The sequence below is a fragment of the Equus przewalskii genome, chromosome 15 (genome assembly GCF_037783145.1).
Source record: "Equus przewalskii isolate Varuska chromosome 15, EquPr2, whole genome shotgun sequence".
Classification (NCBI taxonomy): domain Eukaryota; kingdom Metazoa; phylum Chordata; class Mammalia; order Perissodactyla; family Equidae; genus Equus; species Equus przewalskii.
Window position 1 is genome coordinate 26,056,506 of NC_091845.1, and position 6,825 is coordinate 26,063,330.

Here is a 6,825-nt window from a genome sequence, read left to right on the forward strand (position 1 = left end):
GTGGGGGGTACTCTTATTATCCCCCATTTACAGATGAGATGACCAAAGCTTTATGGTCACCCAGCGGTATGTGACATCTGGGGATTTGAATCCAACCCTGCGATAAACAGGAGTCCCAAGTTTTATCTATGCTGAAGCCCACACTTTTGGGATGCCCTGACTGGCAGGGCATGGAGTGAGGAGACAGGATTTGTGGGGAGCTGACTTTATTCTCGGTTTCCTTCCCATCCCAGGAAAACTGTAAAGAAGCTGGGAAGTGCTGAGAAGTCAGTAGATTGATAATAAGTCAATTCCTTGGTCCATCACAATGAGGAAGTAGTTTGACAGGCAGAAGGATAAAGGACACCCAGTGGTGACATAGCAATTAGAAGCCCTCCTATGTGTAAAGGGATTTTCACTCTGCAAAGGGTCTTCCCATGTCCTGGCATTGGTCCCTGTAAACTATCCTGTAGAGGCAGAATGAACATAAACACTAACCAAGACACAAGCTACAGAAAGATCAGCTAGAAAGACAAGGATTTGGAAACTCTAATATGCAAAGTCAAATATGAATGATTATCCAACCCGGGCTTTCCATGTGTGATGAATACACACTGATTCATTGAATGGTACAGTTACATTTACTAAATTCCATTCATTTTTTTAAGCAACAATGATTTTAAGGTACTCTAATCATCCATGAATTGTATGCCTGTAACACACTTTACAAAGTTACCCAGAGGAAACACTTTATCTCAAAGATGTCGCTGAGTTGCTCACACACTGGTAAGCAATTCTTGGTGTGTGCTAAGGACATCCAAATGGACATTAGTAATAATCTGAGAAAACTCAAGCTGAGAATCTGCTTGGCCGAGGAATTACGACGTATGATATATTTGAAATTCATGTAGCAGTAATGTTTTTAAAACATCCACTTTAAAAAATAACATCACTACCAAAACAGACATTTGTTCAACACCAATTACTCTGTCCCTGAGCAGAGGTAGTTTCGGGTCGGCAAGATCGGTGGGAGGATGATGTAAAGTGGAGGCAGAAACATGGAGCTAGGAAAGAGATCTTATGTGTTGGTCCAGTCCTTTTCAGAGGACTGACCAAGGGGCAAGAGCAGCCCCAGCAAAGGAGGCGAGCTGTGCAAGGCCTCCTGTGTTGACTCAGCATGCATGAGTGGGTGCGTGGTGGGCAGAGGCAAGGGATCGTGAAGAGCCCTTTCAGCCATATTAAGGAGAGTTGGGTTTCGTTCTCTAAGCCCTGGAGGGTCAATGAAGAGATTCCAGAATGGAAGTGGCAGGATCAAGATTTGTTTTCAAAAGATTGTTCTAGCAGCAGTGTGGCAGTCAAAGAGAGAGAAGGCTTTCTTACGTCAGTGCTTAAAGACCATGAGCCCAGCACTTCTAGCAGCCACTAAGAGCTTTTTTAGAACTGGGGACTACTTCCACTGAATGCAGATCAGGAATAACCATGCCTGGCATTTGTATAGGCCCTTTTACTTCTAAAAACCTCTCTTTCACTTCATCAAACAACAATCTGGGGAGGTGGGCCAATTGGGATTAGCCCCATTCACAGATTGAGAAGCATCTCTAAGTAACTACAGAACTGCAGAACAATTTCCAGTTAGAGTAATTGCATTCTAGCTCTGCCCCATTTAAGAATGGAATTTGATTTGTGTGGCTAGAAAATGAAGCATGTTTAAAACTCTGAAAAAAAAAAAAACAACTCAATCCCCCAAGTAGAAATCAATACTAGATAATAATCTAAAAAATATTGGTTTCAAAAACAAAAGAACAAGTAACCAGCAGAAAAACACATACTGCATACCTGAAAACCAAGAGACGGCTAGCTAGGGTTCTGCTTTGCAAAGTTAAAAGGGATTTGATGGAAAGTATTATAATTTCATGCATCTAATATGCATAACTTTTAAATTTGTTCGGATAAAGAATTTAGGCTTGCCTAATTGTGCACATTACAACCCTTATCAAACTGTGCTTAGATTTAGCTTAAAAACAATTCCAAAATTCTTACGTAACACACGTTCTCCAAATTACAAGAGAATGTCCTTCATCTTTAATGCACCACCTCTTTTTGCCTTTCCTTCAAAGTGTACATATATAGTCATGGATTTAGAGACAGAGTTAATCAAATATCCTTAACATACAGTATAATTAACATCTCGAACTTCAGGTTTCAGCAGGAAGAGCCAAGAAAGAATTGGGTCATGTCTGTGGCATGGCTCTGCACAGTCAAGAGAAATTCCTGGTGGGAAAAACCAGAGAGTCTCTTAACCATCTTAAGCAGCTTCCAGAGTAGAAGAGGAGTCTCTCAAGATTGGGTACAGTCACTTAGTTTTCCTAAGCCTCAGTCATTTCATGGTAAAATGGCCCACAAGGCCCTAGCTAATTCTGGCCCTTAGCTGTATCTCCAACCATCTCTCTCACCATTCTTTTCCTTATTCACTCATCCTCAGGCAGAAGGGCAGCCTACATGTCTCCTGGACATGCCAAGCACATTTCCACCTCAGGGCCTTTGCACTTGCTATCTTCTCTGCCTAGAAACAGCTCTTCCTCCTGGTATTTGCAGGATCACTCTCTCACTTCTTTCAAGTCACTCCTCAAACGGCCCTTCTGCAGGAAGGCTTCCTTTGGTCCCTAAGCAGCACCTGCCCACCTCTTTACTCTCTCTGTGATCTTTCCTGACTATTTTCTTCATTGCATTTATCTCCACCTGACATTATTTATTTTCCTGTTTATTGTCCCCAACCCTCACTAGAATGTACGATCCAGGAGTGCCGGAACTTTGTTTTCTTCCTATTTTCCAGCTCTTCAAAGAGTGTTAGCAAGTAAGTGGAAGCTCACTAAACATTTCTAGAAGGGGAGGAGAGAGAGAGGAAGGGAAGGAAATTTTGATGCTGTGTTTTTTTTTTCATCTAAAATTCCAAACTGGCACCATGGTTTTAAGTTATTTTCATTAAGCGGTTTACGTTGGGCAATTGGTTAAAATGAGAAATAATAATTATCTCCTTTTTAATATTTTTGTGTTGAAATACACATAACACAAAACTTACCATCTTGACCATTTTCAAATGCTGAGTTCAGCACAGTTGTTTGGACTGGGCAGCTTCAAAGGGAGTACCCCAGCCCAGCCTTCCTACTTTACTGCTTCTAAATCAGTGAAAGACTGCCTCACTACCAAAAACTGGGCTACATTCTTAAATATTTACATCAACCAGATTAATGCTTTTAAAGTAGAAGGAAGATGCAATGCAATATACATGTGCTAAATGTGCTAAAGCAAGATAATTACGGAACTTAACAAAAAACGTATACTAATTTATACTGCACCATCAGTAGTGTGGTCTAATAATGGAATATACGTTTAAAGCAACAGAACTTTTCTCCATCTTGTCAGCATATCCAAGGAACATTAAATGAAACCTTGTTTGCTGATTATGTCAAACGTCTACATTTGAAACTCTTCATGAACAGGAGACTTGCTCAAATGGCCCTTGTGAGCCCAGCAGGTGAGGCTAAGAGATTTATCCCTAATTTACAGAGGGTGAAACTAAGCCTCAGAAACGTTATCACTTGTTCAAGGGAAACGCAAGGAATAGCAAAGATTGTACTCACGTCCAGGTCTTCTAATGGCAAGTTTTGAGACTTTCCGCTACACCGGGCTGCAAAATGACATTCCTAAATGTAACAGGCTCATTTTCCCATCTCCTTTTATCATTTGCTATTCAAAGTCATTCTATATTGAAATCTCTTCCTTCAAGACTCATATAAAAGAATGGAGTTTTTTTGAGCCCAGCCTATGAATTTTCTAGACCAGCTTCTTAGCAATAAAAAACATCTTTCCTCACAATGTAGCCCTACATGCCACCTGGCAGCTCAGACCTCACTTTAGGAAATACAACTTAATTTAATGGGGTGCTAGGAATCAAGCTTGGGATGCATCCAGCATTTTAATATAGAGTTTCTGACCAGATGGTATTCACTTGTTTCTAAGCTTATCCTTCTGTTATTGAGACTGCATTTTTCGATTACTATAGCAATAACCAAAGAGGTGAAGGTCGTGGTTTTGATCCGTGTCGGCGTTAGGTCCCTTTATTCAAACTCTAAGATGTTATTTCTATGATTGGCCCCGTTCCATGAGCAGCCCCATTTCGAGTTACAGAGTGGAACTGGGTGGATGGATCAGTGCAAATTCACTACCAGGAGCGAAGCAGCAAGGAGTCAAATCTTCACTCTTTCAGCTAAAGGTCATTGTGAAATTTCCAGAATATATTTGAGTACATGCTAGGGTGTCCAACACAGTGTGGGACACAGTGAATGGTTAGAAAGTAAGCTTTAGTCTTAATTCAATGTTAATCAACTATTAATAATGAGTTCTTGACTATATTCCTGGCACTATGCTGAGTGCTATGGATACAGCAATAATCAAGGCAGACATTGTCTGTGGAGCTCCTATACCAGAAACAACTATTGCTATAGTAGTAAGTTAATATCACCTGGTAAATAGTTACTACGTACAAAGGACTGTAGTGGCTACAAGGACAAAACACGATTTCTACCCTTAGGATCTCATATATAACATAAAAAACAATAGGTAAACTCTCAAAAATTATATCATACATATGTATGTGTATAAAATATTTAAATAATTGATTGACATTCTTTTAAGAGAATGGAGAAATGTTAAAAAACATTAGCTGCTGTTATTATTAAGCACATCTCTTCACAATGTCTTCTTGGTGCTCACTGTAGAAAGGCAGGGTTTATTCCCCAGCACCGCTGAGTGTCAGGTGTCTGAGGCAGCTGTCATTTTATCTGTACAGGGTGTATACTGAGCACGGCAGCCTCTTTATAGGACTTGAACAGAAGTATGTCTCATAATCTTATTTTTTTAGAGGGTGAGTATCAGTTGTAAGCTCACTGGGAGAATCTAGGTCATAAGAAGTCGGGTAACTGTAAAGTTTTCCCTCAAACGAGTTTTAAACTTTCAGACAATAAAGTTTTTGGTAGAAAAAGATAACCCAACCTTTGGACATCAGGTTAGCATAGAACGCAAGCTGGCAGCCTCACTGCTCTGAGGTTAGCAGATGCGTGTCAATCTGAGATCACGAATTTGGGAATCAGAGAGATTTGGATTTGAATCTGGGCTCCAACATTTACTAGCTGGGTATTCTTGCATGTGTTGGGTAGTCTCTAAGATCATGGTTTTTTTAACTATAAGATGAGGATACCCAAGACTACCTCAAGAGATGGCTGGGAAGAGTAACGAATGCACATAAAGCAATAAGTTCAGTACCTGACTCATACTAAGAACATGAGAGCAGTGATGATGATATTGATAATGATGACCATTATAATGATGACGAGGAAGCCGAAGACAACTAAGATGAAGATGATGACAAGCATGATATTGATGAGCTCAGTGATTCCCTCTTTCCCACCCAACCCCTACTTTCACCTGTGATGCTCTTCTAGAGGCCAATTTTATATATATACTTGTTTTAAAAATAACAGAACTCCATCATTACAGGACAAAACTCTTTGAATTGTGTTTGTACTCCTACAGACACACTTGAAATTATTCCTCCAGAGTCCCTAGGCCAGGCTGCCCTGTGAATAAGAGCTTGTGCTTATAAGATGGTTGTTTGCTTTCACAAAGCTAACAGGCCCAGAAAGAGATCCACCTTGGATAATATCTTAGCCTCACTAGCACCACACTCATAAACAATTGAGCTAACTAGTCTGACACGAAGGAAGAAGGAAATCCCAAACTAGTTCCTGAGTTACTTTCTTTGGCTCCACAAAAGAACAGTCTGCAAGAAATATTTTTATTATTTGGGTCCCTTTTTATCCTATGAGCATTTTCCTTTGGAATATTTTTCTTCTGATTTCAATGGCTCCTTGGGCAAAGGCTTGGGAAGGAGATAACATGCTTTCCTGGGACTTAAGAATAACCACTCCATTTCATTGTGACGATCCAACAGGTACAAATTCCAAATGTCATAGAAAAACGAAGAAAACGAGGCAGTTTGAAAATCTAAAGGAAGAGCAGAAAACAGTGAAATTACAGCTTCACTTTGTAACTACATCTTCTTTGCAGTGTGAAAAATATACTTTACTCTATAGACGACAAAGAGATATCTGCAAGACACTCTATTTTTTCGCATACTCTCTACTCAAGAGGTTTTAATGCCCTCGGATGGTAGAACTTCAGCATCGTGGATGAAATGAGAGCTGCGAACAGCGTGCCAGTCAAAATATGCTGAGAAGAATCAGCAACATGTGAGCATTTGACGCTACTAAGACTTGGCTTCTGTCTGGGCAAAGAGATACACTTAACCTCTGGCTATTCCAATTTAGTGAAATGTGTCATAAAATCCTCATTCAGTAATAGAACTTTCAAAAACCCTAATAAATTTTAAATGGAGTCAAGACTGAATTTTCAGATAAGTATCTTATCATATGACATTTTTATTTGGGAATTAGAATACCAAAGATTGACTTAAAATGAAGTCAACCTAATATTTTTGTTGAACACTTTATTCTTCAAATTTTAGCTATTCTGTATTTTAAACATGACCATATTTTGTGAAGGGTTGGAAGTTATATGTTTGAATGGAAATAATGAAAACTCCGGGACATGGAAATAGAGTTGTTCACAGGAATATAAGGTAGTAACGGTTCTCTGCTTTAAACTACTTCCCTAACCATTTTGGTGGGAAAGCTGATAAAAATGGAATTTTTAAATAATTTAATAGGTTAAAATAATAATTAGCACTTACTGAGTACTTCTAATTGCCTGGCCCTGTTATGCTAAGCA